The 16,910-nt window shown below is 40.9% G+C and overlaps 1 protein-coding gene across 4 annotated transcripts in view; it reads right to left on the reverse strand.

Moving 5' to 3' along the window:
* The window catches only part of CLCC1 (chloride channel CLIC like 1), a 274,427-nt gene that overhangs the window by 21,167 nt on the left and 236,350 nt on the right, over positions 1-16,910 (reverse strand). The gene's annotated exons all lie outside the window — the stretch shown is intronic.

Below are 16,910 nucleotides of genomic sequence, written 5' to 3' on the forward strand. Positions count from 1 at the left end.
AACTACTGAAAGTTTAAATGGCATTTAAATCAGGCACATTATGCAAAGAAATGTCTGAATTTCCAATTTAAACAGCATTTGTTATACGGCATAGATTTAAAATGGCATGTCATGCATAGTTTAGAATTAAATTATATGTTCAGTCTTCATAGTTTATTCATCTTCTAGTTCAATATTGCTGGGGCATTTGTATTCATTGAGCAAGGTGTAAGAAAATTAAAATCAGGAATTTTGCGATACGAAAAAGACTATTTTGCTGCCATAATGTATGAGTTCATTCAACCCATTAAAAACAACTTGTCATAGTCAACACAGCTACATTTTGATACAAAAAAGATCTCTGTGGTTTGGAAAAAAGAAAAGTATGTTAAGAAAGAGAGGAATATATATTTCACTGATTCAACATAAGATACTTCAAAAATTAATTACTATTTCTAGTACAAAAAACAATATGTTCAATAATGTCCACGGTAAACCCTCTATATCCCTCAAGGTTGATTTATTTGTACATAAAAAATATGATGTTATTTGTAGCAGACCACCATTTATTATTTACACAATTCTTACAAAAGGAAATACCCTTTAGTCGGTCTATGCTAGCTATGTATTACAACCTGTCCTTGGGGACCACTCAGGATTATTTTGCATTACCACTGTGATATTACTTAAGACAGCATTTTCACAGTGTTTGAAAAGAGACAGCCCTTTCATACATGTATTTCAGTGAAAGAATTAGTTGAGATTTACATCAGCAGACCATTTAAGATCAATCATAAATTAAGAAGATATCATACCATAGAAAATTACTAATACTTAATTGTAATAGTGCAGTAGTACACCAGCATGGATATTCTTCCCAGATTGTAAACTGCTAGAATCCTTTCCTACCGCTGGGGAGTACACTAAACTCTTAAGCAACACATTTTTCATTTCATTGTGACAATCTGTCATTGTCAAATGAGCAAACAAAATCATACCAATGTGCTATGCTATGCAGCATTTGATTATCTTCAGTTTTTTCATTTTATTTATAATGCAACTCCTCACCAGGAGATTCAAGGTGCCATATACAAACCTGAAAAAGATGTCCATGCAAGAGAACCAGCTTTCTAGGTAAGTAATATTTTATTCAAAGTCAAAAATATGCTTTATTCGATTTTGTAAAAGTATAAAATCATAAAAGCCACAATTTAAAAAACATGATCTTATATATACATAGTTTCCTTTACAATTCATCAGTCTCCTACACAGAGGGTACACATGTCATCAGTTTCATTATTATTAAAAAACAAAGTGTACCGTTTAGCACTGTATACAGCAAGTAATCGCATTTCTTTTCCTTAATATGCTCTTTAAAGAAACAGTCATAAGCAGAGTGCAGTACTCATCATTCAATTGTTGTAAAAACAAATATGCTGGGCGATATTGCCTCCAGCAGCCCTGTCTCAAATATTGTTTTAATCAATTTGCACGTTCTTGATTATAATATTTGCAAAATAGTACAGTGTGTATTGTTGTTTGTTGGCAGACGTTATCGCAGGGGCAGAGTGCCAGTTTCCTCGACCAGTCGTTTTTATTTGGACAAGTCACCAACCAGTGGAAGGATTCAAATCTTGTTGCGTGTTTATCTAGGTTCCTGATCGATACTGTGACCGTATTCCCCTATTCGGCTATAAATCCATTTATTCCCTATATTGGCATAACTGTTCAAGTGCGATTTTCTGAAAAGTCATCTCTGGCCTCACACGAACAGAGCCACATTCCAGCATAGTTCTCTCTGCCACTTCCTTTGCGACCAATTAGTGCAATGACAGAGCAGTAGTCACTATCTGATATTCCTAGATAACACTCCGAGTTCTTCAACAAGATAAAAACTCAGCAAACCTGGAAATCCCCGCTTGCTATGTTTTGATTAGTAATGGAACTCTAATGAGCAACTGATAACTATCACTTCCTAGTGACATCTTTAATTGACGTCTTATGTCCAGCAAACTTGCGTCAAACCCGGCACCTGTCAGGTATAAATATTACCAACGTTGCCTTAAGCAATGCGAGCTACTGTTGCTGATGCCAGCTGCCTGCAAGACCCCGTGTTGGTAAATCTAGCACTCTGTCGCTGCAGCCTGCTGTCCCTGTGGTGGTGAAGCTGCTGATACCATTATCGCTGCCAAAGCGCGAACTATGGCGCAGTACGCTTAGGAGCTGAACAGCCGTCCTCTGCGAAGACATCCAGCAGATTCCAGCTGCCCGCGGACGCTGTCCCCCCTCCTTCCTCGACGCGCTGAAGAGAAGCCGCTGCCTTTCTCGTGCAGAGAAATCCAGCCACGGCGTTTCCGGTCTACCCTCGCGGGTGACTGGGATATCGAGAGAGACCCCTGAAGGAGATACCAATCCTCCATCATTCTATTCAGAGGTATGGTGTTGACTAAACCCTTAGACGAGAATTCTTGAAACAAACCTTGGCAAAACCAACTTAACTTAAAGCTACTTACTTACTCCCCTTTCACGTGTTAGGCTTAGGTCAGGCACACTGGGGTAGGCTTAGTTAGAAGCACCAGTTGAGTATGTTAGCCTAATGTATATATGACTGTATATATGTTTTATTACTTTTAAACCATTGTATGGCTAAGAAACCATATCAATGCTTTTACAGTTCTATTTCGCAATACTTATCTTACTGTACGTACTTTTTATAATAACAATTCTTGCAATTGTGGCAATACATTTCTCTTGTACGAGAAGAAAGACTGTTCAATAAATGTTAACCCTTTATTGACAAACGCCCGTCTCTCTATTCTCTACATCTCGTGAAAGTAAACTGCACTAGACTGACTGAGTGAAATACATGTCTATTGTTTCACACGACCCTAGAGATTGACTCTTGATCTGAGGAGCAAAGTTGTCATGTTGCACGGTTGTTGGAAAGCTGAATCCCTTCTTGTCTGTGCCAAGGAAGCTGATCACTTCCTACGCAGAGAAGAAAGTTTCCAGTGACCTCTGAGCTAGTTGGTAACACAACCCAATTAAGTTTAGCATAGTCAGTGGAGGCCTGGAATATCCGCAGTTCCACGTCGATACTACTGTTTATGTTATTCCAATGCGCAGGGCCCAGTGGGAAACTAGGAACTACACTACATGGCGCCCAAACGTTTGGTAAGGTGATAAACTAACGCAAGACTTTTAGAGTAACTCAGTCGTGCATATTTCACACCCCTTTCTCCCGTAAATACTCCAATAGACGTCTGGAGTGGGTGAAAGGTTAAAATCCGCCCGAACTCAGTAGGAAGAGATTCCTATGTAAAGCTCTGGTTTATTCAACGTTGAAGGATACAGTGTTCCAAAATATTGTGCACCTAATCTTTGTCTCCTTGGAGACCTACTCTGCAAACCTCGCATTTTTACAATGCCAGAAAACGGAACCACTGGGGCCGCAGCAGATGCGACTCAGCAAGGTCCTGAATACACAGACCCGGATGCTATAATCATCCCGGTCCACTTAAGAAGATCTATAACTTTAAAACTTATAGAGAACGGACTGACACCTCAAGGTGGTACAGTAATTTTCGTGATAGAGGCTCACGAATATCGGCAAACAGAGGTATTCTATTCATGGATAAACTTTCCAGCGGTAAACGCTATAACAAAAGAGTTTCACTATTACAAAATAGAGAAACCTCCGGAAGAGTACGCTCCTTTCGAGGAGATTGAAATTCCACTTAAATTTCAAGAGCACCTGCTCTGGTTTAATGGCGCCCTAAAACACACTGATCACATAACTAGGCTCGGTCCACTAGGTAGACCAGGAGCCACGTGGCCGGTTCTAGCCAGCTACACACCACATCCTGACATTGTAAAAATGTCTAGAGAAGAGCTGTTAGTACAGCTAAACACATTAATAAAAATACATAGGCAATTAGTCCAATATGTAATGCGGACTGCAACAGTCCAGCCAGCTGTTAATACACCACAGCTGACCCCTCATCAGGGGAACACACAAATACAATTACACCACAGAACATACAATCATGTCTTGGTAAAACACCTGTAAAACGGGAAAGAATTCCTTTCTGGTTAGCACAGAAAATCACTCAAATAGAGGCAGTATTTCCTGATACTACCCCTATTGAGAAACACAGAATCTTGACCATCTGCCTTCCTATGGGAATTGCACCACACGTGGAGGACTGTGACACTTGGGGTACAGTCTTTGCTTCCATTTACACAAAAACACACGGTGTTCCGTCTATGGCGGTAATACCAGAAGTGCTAAAACAGATTCAAAATGAATTCGGTCCAGAGCCCGCTTTAAATCTAGGTATGAAATTACTGAAAGACTTCAAGCAGGTCACGGCTATATTATTAGCCAACATTAGAGGAGAAGCAGCATCTGTGGCGATCCGCCAGAAGTTGAAGGAAACAGATATAAAAGATCCTGTTGAGCTTGCAAAAATCATAGAAAAATGCTATGAAGAATTAGGTAGAGACAGCTTGGGTGGGAAACCGGTAAAGCCCCAACTGCTCGAAAATCCTGAAAAATTATTTATTAAAAATAATTTAAATACTCCTAAAAAGAGCTGGGATGGAAATAAACAATCCACTCCCAAGGAAAAAGTTTTCCAGTCCAGAGGAAGGTCTCCTTCGACGGAGGGAAAGAACTCCGACTCGAGAACGCCAGTCTCCCCAGAGGGAGCCCTCTGTGAAAAGATATAACCTTAGAAATAGGGATAATCTGAAAAAACCTGATAGATATCAAAGTATTGATACACGTCCCTCTCGATCTTTTCCACAGAATTCAGAAAGAAGAGGACGGTCAGACCCAGGAGAGCACACCAAGTCCAAAGACAAGGAATCTGCTCAGAGTAAAAAATCTCAATTTCAGAAAAAGAAGGTAGCCAGTATTAGAGTAATCAACCATGCCGAGAATACTGAGGACACAGTTGAAAAACGGGGAGTGGGCATTGACAATGTTGGACAGTGCAGCAGAAATCAGTATAGCGCGCAAGATCTTGATGAGTCATCTGGAGACAGTGGACACGAATAAATACATTCAGGTTGAAACTGCCGACACCAGACTTAGCGAGCCCCATAAAATATACGAAATAACATTGCATATAGAGGGTGATAAGACTAGGAAAATTAAGGGTCTATTTTGGGATAAGCTCTCAAAAGGCTATGATATTCTGTTAGCTGAAAAAGATTGGCCCCCAGAGTTTGTCAGGGAGTGCCCTCGTGGCGAAGAAGTGATTATGCCTGCCTTCTCGAATCACATTCCGATTCACAAAAAATATACATATGCAAGGAAATGGGCAGTAGCCCAGGCACCTGCATTATATAAAAATCATGTAGGATGGGATGAGGATTCACCGCCTCACAAAATCCAATTAAAAAGTGAACCAACTGCCCAACGGCAGTATCCCATAAAGCAAGAAGCTAAAAAACAGGTCAGGGAGATCTTAGATCAACTTGAATACCAGGGGGTGATTGAAACATGCACCTCTCAAATGAACAATCCTTTGTTTCCTGTCTCCAAGCCAGACAATTCATTTCGTCTAGTTTTGGACTACAGACATCTTAATACATGTTGCAAAACTTTTGCAGTACAAAACTCACATAGTGCAGCCCTAATGAATAATATAGTTAGGAAAAAATATAAAACGACATTAGACATTTCTAATGGTTTCTTTTGTCAAAACATTGCACCAGAAAGCAGATATTTGACCGCTTTCTCTGTATTTGGGTCGCAGAAAAATTCTGTCGACTCCCACAGGGGTTCAAGAACAGCCCAGGACTATTCTCAGCTAGAGTAACAGAGTTACTACAAATCTATGATGATGAAGCATTGTCTTACGTAGATGATATTTATCTCACAGACGACGACTTGGATACTCACTTGAAAAGAGTGAACACCATTATACTTGGGTTCGCAGCAGAGGGTTACAAATTCAACTTTAAAACGTCTCGAATTGCCCATCTGACAGTACTATTTTTAGGGTACGAATTATCAAGTGAAGGGAAAAGCCTAGCGGACAACTTCTTAGAGAAGAGCGCTGTACTCCAAGCTCCAAAAACGCTGAAGAATTTACAATTCATACTAGGTTTTCTGAATTTCGGAAGAACTTACATTATAAATTACGCAGAGAGGGTTAAACCTCTCTACGAACTAATTAAACCTGATTTTAAACAAATCAATTGGACTCAAAAACACACAGAAATTTTGAGATCACTGCAAACAGACATGTTAGCAAAAACTAAATTAGATACACGTGACAACACACGTGATCTTGTAATCCGAGTCATCCCAGGAAGATGCAGATTCACGTACCTAACCTCTAATGAGGGAGAAAAGGTACCTATTTCAATTAAATCTCACTTGTACACACAAGCAGAAAAAACATTCAGTCCCACAGAAAGAACTGTGAAAGCAGTGCAAATCGCATTAGCAAATGAACGAGAACTAGCACACGGCAAACGGATTAATATCCTTACAGCGGAATCCGCCTTCGAGGCGCTATTCAGCCCAGTAAACCTGCCTACAGTGTCACTGGATCCGAAATGGATACAGTGCATAGATTCTCTAGGAGCGGAAGACGTGAAATACTATTTCGCCCCGCAATTTGAAAAACTGAATGATTTAGAATATGAAGAAGAATATCCTCTGCCAATCGAAATTCTGCCACTCCCACAATATGCCTGTATAATCTATACAGATAGCTTTGTACAGCATTTCAACGTAGAGAGAAAATCCTACGATGCAGCATGTGCGATCATTAAAGGTCGTTGGCTGTGCGGTAAATTCAGACCGAAAGTAACAAAAACTGAATCTGTAAGAAACTGTTCGGTTCAGAGAACTGAAATCAGATCTTTAAAGATGGCGCTCGAAAATGCAGAACGTGAATTCCCGACACTTATAGTGTGCGATTCTCATTTTTGCGTCAACTCTTACAATAACAAACTGCAGAGTTGGATCGAAAACGACTACAAAGATGACACAGGTGCCACAATAAAGCATAAATTGCTCTGGAACGAGGTAGCTCTTTTACACAAAGAACTACAAAAGACTCACGTGATTCACGCACAGAGTCTTCAACGTGATGGCGTTCACGTTGCAGGGAATTCATTGGCTAATACAGCCAAAGCGGAAGCAACTAAACCGGCTTCCGTAGCCACAAAAAAGAGTACAGATAAATACATAGACGGGGAAACCATGCTGGCAGTAAAAACGACCGTAAAAGGTGACTGTGCAGCACTACCCGTAAACTATCCACTCAAATATGCATACATAATCGATGCAAACTCCGTTCCTTTTGCTCGAATCCCTGGAGTGGGGGACAGAGTAATTCCAAACATGAACAGGAGAATATTTTTAATAGCAGACGCACACATGGGTTTGGGTCTAAGGCACAGAGAGATCAAGGAATCACTGACTGAATTACAATCAGTATTCTGGTGGCCGGGAATGAGTGTAGAACACCAAATATATGCAAACAACTGTGAAAACTGCAATAGGGATCGCAGTAGCGAACCCTGCTACCGGCTACCAGTCAGAAAGAGCGTAACGCTGCCTACACCCCATCCTGCGTCCTATTAACAGTTAAGACGAAAAGCACTTAAAAAAGGAGGCCTCCAGCGCTCGGCTGACGCTAGAACGGTTATAAAAGATTTGCGAGTCTATATCGGCACATACGCAATTACCACGTTCCATTCTGACCAGGGTCCTGCTTTCAGCTCTCAAGCCTATAAGGAGGCCATGGCCAGCATGGGAATTGGGTTGCGGTATTCTTGTCCGTCGCACCCCGAAGGGAATAGTGTGGTAGAAAGAAAAAACCGTGACATAAAGCAATCTATAACAGTGAAGGTATTAGGTTCAGGCGCTGGGTGGGTCAAACATTTAATAAGTGTCCAGACTAGTCTTAACAACATGCCAAGAAATTCTCTAAAAGGTTTCAGCCCATATGAACTATTGTTCGGAATTAGAATGCGAGTTCAGGACCTCGATAGTCAGATGTCAGTGGTACAAGAAGAAACAACGCACTTTGATGTAAAAGATAGTTTGGCTGTTTTACAGGAACTGAATGAAACAAGAAAATCATTAAGCAACATAAAGTTAAAACAACAGCCAAGTACCACTGACGAGGCACCACCCGCAACAGCCCCAGCAAGGCCTGTCTGGATTCCAAAGATTGGGGATCTAGTCAGAGAAAAGATCGCGGTGAAGAAGGAATTTGGGCCTTCTTACAGAAAAGCAGTACCTGTCTTGGCAGTCACCGGAACAAGATCAGTTGTGCTACCGCCCCTTGCTGGTAAAAAGGAGAACAGAGTCGTGTCTATCGATCTGGTAAAACCACAAGCATGTGGCCTATAATCAACAGTAGGCCAAGTGGACTCCCAAGAAACAACAGAATACCCAAACTTGCAACAATCCAAGAGGTTCAAACTGAAAGACTAATCACATTCGATCAGCCTGCAGTGCACAATGAAGGACTATGCAATAATGCCATGGAACTCGTGCCTCTTGAAACACAGATTGAAACAGTTCGTCAAGAAACAACACCAGTCTACAATGATGTGGCATCAGAAAGTGCTACCGAGGGACAGATTGAAAGAACAATCCCATCAATTGACAGAACTGCCTCTGGTTATTTCATCAACTTCGACAACTTCTCTGAAGATCAAAACGATCCCGAAGTGATGCCAGAAACAAAAAAGATTTCTAAAGAAAATACAACAGGACTCCTTCAACAAATCAAAGAACTATATCTGGATTCACCGTTGATTGAGCATTGGATTATCTCAGGGGTATTCATACTCCTACTATGCCTAATTTTAGTTTTAATTTTAGGGAAGTTCATTACAATTGAATGGACACAGCAAGTCAGAACATCAACCTAGTCCTGAAACCACACAGATCATCCCACGTGAAGAAAAGAGAACTGTCAACAGTAAATGTCACAGCAATTCCAATACCTGGTGGGGTAGTATGGGAGAAAACAGACTATGAGATCTATGGTCCGGTCGAAATCCTGAAGTATCCTCATCAACTAAAGGTTTCCTTAAGTGGCTTTGTGACACCTAGTACATTCTCTGATGATTGGGACTTTAACAGTATTAATGACATGATGTCTGATTTAGTAATGTCAGCTAGATTCACAGATCATGATTATTTACAAGGTTCATCTAGTTATGAGCAGTTATTCTGTTACACCCACTATGGGGATCATTACTTGCATAAATCTGCACAGCCTAGAAATGTTTTTATGTATAATCAATGGGAACATTGTTCTACACCACCTAAAAGCAGTTCTAAAGCATTCTTTGAGAAATTCAAATACTACTCAGGGTTTAACACCAGTGATGCAGAAACGTTTTATTACAAACTGTTAGATAAAACAGGAATGAAAACAATGCTGACAAATTCTAAATTGATATATTCAGAAGCATTTTATGACAAAATGATGACATTTGGTTTTGATTATTGGAAGAATAATATTGAAACGAAAACAATTTGGGGTACAAAAGATTGGCAGGTGCAAGGCATAGAAGCACTATTTAGAACCTGCATGATACCTGAACAAATGTTATTTTTAAATGACACAATACACCAAACATCTTGTCTTGGCCTAGCTAAGATCAAAGACCTTAAAACACCGTCTATACCAAAGCCAATACCTGAAAATGCAACTGCTGATATTGAGTTAGACGTGTCACAAATTTTACATTTCAACAGAACACATCCTGATTGGAAAAAGTGGTTAATCTGGCCTACAGACACAAATAGTCGTCAAGATAGATTCCTGAATAAATCACAGGGGCTAAAAATGACCAGATTAGACCCTAGATATTCCCAGAGACAACATCCAGGGATTATAACAACATACAGTGTAGGGAAACTCTGCCTTGAATGGCTAACCTCGTCCACACTGGCTGAAATTAAGCAACACTTGTCTTTATTAAAAGATGGTGCTGATTTGCGCGATTTCATTCTTGGACCACGCAAACAGCGTCAAAAGCGTTTCATAGCGACCAGTATCTATGCTGCTTACAACGAGGCTTGGAAAGTAAAGCAAATTGAAACTGCTGAAAAAATACGAGAAATTGATCGTATTAATTTGGAAAAATCACTTTCTGTAGTGGACAATGGGTTAATGACTGTCTTCCAGAATATATTCGTTGGACAATATTGTATCCTCTGCCTTTGATGTGATAGACAGAGATTTGCTAATGTTACAACATGGCCAATCTCAATTACGCTCTATTATAGAATTAGGCTGGACGCTGCAAATTCTTCGTTCAGGCTATGTGCCTTGGCGTTTAATCAACACGACGTCATTATTTTCCAGTTTTAACCTTACTGATAAACAGATCAGTTTGGCACAGAAAGGAGCAGACTATACAATCCTGAGCATCGAAAAACTCGAGAGATTACCATTGACAATGTCAGAGAGTCCTGTCATTGAATGGATAATACACGGAATTATCACAATTCCGATAACAACTTTCCGATTTAAAAAGTGCCTTGAGTACATACCTGCTGGCCAGTATGAACAATTGGGTAAAGGATATGTAAAATCTGAATGGAAATTACCATACACTCATTCTTGCTATAGTGACAGCGACAAAAATGTATTTCTTAGTGGTGAGAACTGTAAACATTCACTAAGCGGTATACTTTTGTGTCAGGGTATTAATTTACACGGAGCATGTGATGGAAATTCAAACAACCTTTCATGCCACCAGCTAGTCACACCTGCAACTCAGATAGAGCCCTTCTTTATGCAACTCGCGAACGGGAGTTACATTCTTAGAACGGATTACAGATGTTGTGGCCTCGTGCCAGGGAAAAGTTATCTAGTAGAAGTAACATCCATGGTCAAATGCTGTATGCAAGCATTGTTTCCGAGTGGGCCTGCAGACATAGTGACTCCCATCTGGCCTCGTCTGAATCTCTATTCTATACGAATTGATACATTAAGCAAAATGAAATCTGTACTTTTACAGACAACAGTGCCTATAACGTCATCTAAAGAGACGTATGATCTTCTAGTTGCAAGGACAGCTACTGAAGTTCATGACCTTTTATCAACAAATTGCCCCGTGCATTTCGTAGAAATGTTCAGCCAACTCCTTAACATGTCTAGTGCAACAAGCATCCCAGGCATATTTAAGACAGTCTTTACGGGACTGCTAACACCCTTCCAGGCAATTTTGGGAATCTTTCCTAATTTTGTGCACTCCATTTTTGGCGGCATACCATTATTTTTTGGGACTCGTCGCAGGGATTCTATTTTTGACCCTCCTGCTTCGTTATGGCAAGCCTCGGCTCAGACATAGCTCCCATGGGAATGGAAGAGACAATCCTAGCAATGCGCTACCGGGACAGGATAACTAACGTCCTTGGATTGGCCAGGCTGAGAGATCTAAACATGACCTGGTTCCTTTCATTCAGACCGATATGGCAAAATTGCATTTTACCTGTGCTACGGTGTATGCTTTGCGGCGATGAATGCGTGTTGGACATCTGTCTTTCACTTCCATCAGCAGTACCAATGGACGTCGATACTTTGCTCAGTCCAATAACGGCTCACGCATTGTGTTGTCCCCAGCGGCTACCAATCCTGATGACGGCATTCGTGGAGACTCCTGTACTACAGCCAAGTGGTAACAGTGGAGCGAGTGACAAAAGCAACATCATCCAGGTACAACGTTCTGTGAGCATTGCTGGTCCTGCCTTCGATGACAGCAATCATTCTCACACCTGCCAAGTTACAGTGCTATCTAATTTGGTTGAACTATCACCTGAATTTGTAGACCAATTCTTTGAGAGCCTGTCTGATACGATGTTCTCACCCGTACAGAAACAATAACTTTTTAGAAGCTTTCCGACACACAGCGTTCCCATGAACTCTGAATTCGGCCTTCAGTTTTGATCAACAAAAACTGCCAAGAGCTTTGGAAATCTATTTTCTTTGAATTGGACAATTTTTTCTAATATTGACCTTTTTTGGCACGAACAATTCTTTGCTTAACGTAAAAACTATTCTTAGAGAACAGAAGCTTCACACTTCTATTTCTAAACACATCTAGAGACATAACAACATTACACCAGCCTCTAGCACACATGTTATTACAATGCATTTTTATGTGATGATTTATCTCGCCTTTCTTCTGTCAGAGATACTTCATGTGTAATTCCTTTTGCATAATCGTTCATTGATTTCATATGCAATAATTTTTTGAATGATTACTATGCTTTAAAAAACGTACAGTACCTAAATTCATGTATTACAAGTACGCCTATTTCGAATGCATTTATGTATTTTGGGGTGGGCAATGTTACACATGCATCTAATTGCTTTAGTTTTAGTAATTTTGATGGACATTAACCCGTGGAGTGGGTGTTGCGTGTTTATCTAGGTTCCTGATCGATACTGTGACCGTATGCCCCTATTCGGCTATAAATCCATTTATTCCCTATATTGGCATAACCGTTCAAGTGCGATTTTCTGAAAAGTCATCTCTGGCCTCACACGAACAGAGCCACATTCCAGCATAGTTCTCTCTGCCACTTCCTTTGCGACCAATTAGTGCAATGACAGAGCAGTAGTCACTATCTGATATTCCTAGATAACACTCCGAGTTCTTCAACAAGATAAAAACTCAGCAAACCTGGAAATCCCCGCTTGCTATGTTTTGATTAGTAATGGAACTCTAATGAGCAACTGATAACTATCACTTCCTAGTGACATCTTTAATTGACGTCTTATGTCCAGCAAACTTGCGTCAAACCCGGCACCTGTCAGGTATAAATATTACCAACGTTGCCTTAAGCAATGCGAGCTACTGTTGCTGATGCCAGCTGCCTGCAAGACCCCGTGTTGGTAAATCTAGCACTCTGTCGCTGCAGCCTGCTGTCCCTGTGGTGGTGAAGCTGCTGATACCATTATCGCTGCCAAAGCGTGAACTATGGTGCAGTACGCTTAGGAGCTGAACAGCCGTCCTCTGCGAAGACATCCAGCAGATTCCAGCTGCCCGCGGACGCTGTCCCCCCTCCTTCCTCGACGCGCTGAAGAGAAGCCGCTGCCTTTCTCGTGCAGAGAAATCCAGCCACGGCGTTTCCGGTCTACCCTCGCGGGTGACTGGGATATCGAGAGAGACCCCTGAAGGAGATACCAATCCTCCATCATTCTATTCAGAGATATGGTGTTGACTAAACCCTTAGACGAGAATTCTTGAAACAAACCTTGGCAAAACCAACTTAACTTAAAGCTACTTACTTACTCCCCTTTCACATGTTAGGCTTAGGTCAGGCACACTGGGGTAGGCTTAGTTAGAAGCACCAGTTGAGTATGTTAGCCTAATGTATATATGACTGTATATATGTTTTATTACTTTTAAACCATTGTATGGCTAAGAAACCATATCAATGCTTTTACAGTTCTATTTCGCAATACTTATCTTACTGTACGTACTTTTTATAATAACAATTCTTGCAATTGTGGCAATACATTTCTCTTGTACGAGAAGAAAGACTGTTCAATAAATGTTAACCCTTTATTGACAAACGCCCGTCTCTCTATTCTCTACATCTTGTGAAAGTAAACTGCACTAGACTGACTGAGTGAAATACATGTCTATTGTTTCACACGACCCTAGAGATTGACTCTTGATCTGAGGAGCAAAGTTGTCATGTTGCACGGTTGTTGGAAAGCTGAATCCCTTCTTGTCTGTGCCAAGGAAGCTGATCACTTCCTATGCAGAGAAGAAAGTTTCCAGTGACCTCTGAGCTAGTTGGTAACACAACCCAATTAAGTTTAGCATAGTCAGTGGAGGCCTGGAATATCCGCAGTTCCACGTCGATACTACTGTTTATGTTATTCCAATGCGCAGGGCCTAGTGGGAAACTAGGAACTACACTACAATCTGAACCTTATTAAGATGCGTCTATCGAAACCCTTCAAGCAGTAGCATAGATATGGTTGAATCCTATAACAGGTCAGGGTCATCTGATGTTGAATGACCGATCTTTTACCCATCTCCCCTGTTAATCTTATCTGCTCGAGGTGGCTCATGCATATTAGTTTCAGTTCCTTCCTAGATAAAGAACAAACCAGCTCCGAGTCTTCATAGAGCTCTGGTTTGTTAAGATCATCAAGAAACTTTCTTAAATAATTTAGCCAAGGGATGTTTCTTGGCTGGTCCAGTCTCATAACATCCTTGATAATTTCTCTGTTTAGGCTCAGTGCCTGGGAAGTCCAGACTCTGTGCCATAGGAGGACAGGCTGCATCCTAATAAGGTCAGTAATATACTCAATGCCCAGTTCAGCGTGGCAATTAAAAACAGACTGCTAGAACGTATCTGAGAAATACATTTCCGATGATTTGGATTGACGCCACATTATTAAAACCCCAAATACCCGCCCCGTACAGAGCAATACTCCTGCACTTTGCTATGTATATTTTCAGTAATATATCAGGAGGTCTTTTGCCCAATTTACGTGCAAAGTTTATTAGTGCAGCTATTGATCTTTTAAATAGAAGTGCCCTACTTCTAATTGCTGGAACCCAAGAGCCTGCTCCCTCTAAAAGTACGCCTAAATAAGAGAATGTTTTTGTGGATTTGTTGATTTCATTGCACACCATTAAGTTCTTAGTTTTATGGTGAACTTTCCCACACTCCATAACAAAAGTTTTCTTGGGGTTGAGTTTTAGGCCCCTATTTGGCATGTACTCTGTGCATGTAGTAAGTGCACGCTGAATGCCTATTTTGGTTCTGGCCTTTAGGACCGCGTCATCCGCGTAGAGAAGGGAGACGACCTGCTTATTATTATTTCTTGGGCAATCAATGACATTGGACCTCAGGTTCTCCTCCAAAGAGTTGGTATATATGGAGAAGAGAAGAGGTGCCAAGACGCAGCCTTGCCTGACTCCCTTCTCTACGCGGAATGATTTGGTGCACTCACCCTTGGGGCCGAATCTTCCTTTAGCTGTAGCTCCTGAATACAATAGTTTTAGGAATTGCACTATTGCAGGTTCAACTTGTATGTCCTCCAGGGTACTCCATAACTTCTTGTGTTCCACACAATCAAATGCAGCCGTGAGTTCTGCTAACATTACATACAGCCGACCCTTTTTTGCTTGCGTATACTTCCCTTGGAGAAGAATAAAATGTAATACCTGCTCCACCCTGCCCATCCCTTCCCTGAAACCGTATTGTACTGGGCTCAGGATACTATTGTCATCAGCCCAAGTTTGAAGTTTGTTTAATATCACCCTTCCTGCCACTTTCATTAGTGAATCCAATAACGAGATTGGTCTATAGCTGGATGGACTTTCCCGATCCCCTTTTTTTGTAGACGGGACAATTACTGATTCGGACCAGGAGCTTAAAAAACCTTCAGAGCAACAGGCCTTGTTTCCCTTACTTTGGTTTATTGCCAGCAGCACCTCCTTCTGGGTAATAATGGGTGAGTGCAAGCTGCTTTGTACTACCACCTCTTCCGCTCTCTAGTCTAGATGTTTCACTATTCTTCTCCTGTCTGTACACTCTAGAGAAGAATTCAATCCAGCTATTCTCGTCAATGGGAATTGCTAGTCTTGCGCATTCTTTATTCGCCAGGAAAGGGGCTTTCACTGCCTGCCAAAACAGGCAAGTATCTCTGCTCTGGGCAGCCTGGTACAGGTTTTCCCACGCCTGCTTCTTAATCTCTTTTTTACGATTTTTTCTTGCCAGGTTATAGGCCTTTCTACATGCTCTGACCTCATCCCTATCTCTAATTGATGAACTCAGAGCCACCTTAAGTAGTTTATATGTCTTAGTGCATTGTCGATCAACCATCCATCACCTTTCGCTTGCCTCTTATTTCCGGGGGTAGTCATAATCTCCTGGACGGTTTGAGTGATCTGCAGAAAGGCATCTAGGATGTCGCTAGAAGCTGTATCCTCAGTTAGACATTTTAAAATAGGTATTTGGGCCTTTGTTATTATGTTTTTATTTGTGAGGGCCGAATTCTTTGCCCCCCATCTTATTGAGAAGCCATTTTGGCGAGATAAAACTAAATCTTGCGCCCAGGATAAACATTCCATTGTGGATCTAATATTATATCCAGTCACCAGTAAGTCCACACTAAGGGGTAGTTGATCACTTAGTCCAACCGGATGGATCCTAAAATTTGTTACAATACTGGTATAACGTGTTGGCATGATAATAAAATCGATCACTGTTCTAAAGTCCCTACCGATATAAGTGGGATCAAAATTGTTGGTTGAGGTACATATAGTATTTACGAAATCAAGATCTAACGTTGCCATGACTTTGTTTAGTTTTTCCCCCCAGCCATGTGCACAAAGTGTTTGGTGGGTCCGAGTTCATCTTTGCAATTCTTACCAGATATACATGAGTTCAGATTGCAAGTGCAGACATTAAAATCCCCCCCAAACCAAAATTGTATCGTTTGCCGTGCTGTTTGAATGGGCAGCTAAATCCTCGCTTAAATTTGTTATCACAGTCATAAATTTTTCGCTGTCGATGTTATTATAAAGATTGATAATTAAAAGTGTGATATGGGGTAACAGAACGATAGACACCATTTGATAGTGTGGGGTAATTTTTATCATATTAATCTTCTGTACCCTTACCGTATTAGACACGTAAATACATACGCCTCCCTTATTCCTGCCATGTGTAGATTGAATTGCAGGTACGTGGAAAGTTGTATACCCGTCCAGGTGCTGCTTTAATAGTGACCATGTCTCCTGTAGACATAAAATATCATAGTTTTGGACGAAATCTCCCCATACACAGTTTGTAATTTTTTATTTAATACCAGAGATATTCCATGATAAGATTTTTATTCCTTCCTGATTCTGTGTTGACGCTATTTCAGATATGCCCTCCACTTGTTTCCCTCTCCCTT

The sequence above is a fragment of the Lissotriton vulgaris genome, chromosome 1_1 (assembly GCF_964263255.1).
Source record: "Lissotriton vulgaris chromosome 1_1, aLisVul1.2, whole genome shotgun sequence".
NCBI classification, from domain to species: Eukaryota; Metazoa; Chordata; class Amphibia; order Caudata; family Salamandridae; genus Lissotriton; species Lissotriton vulgaris.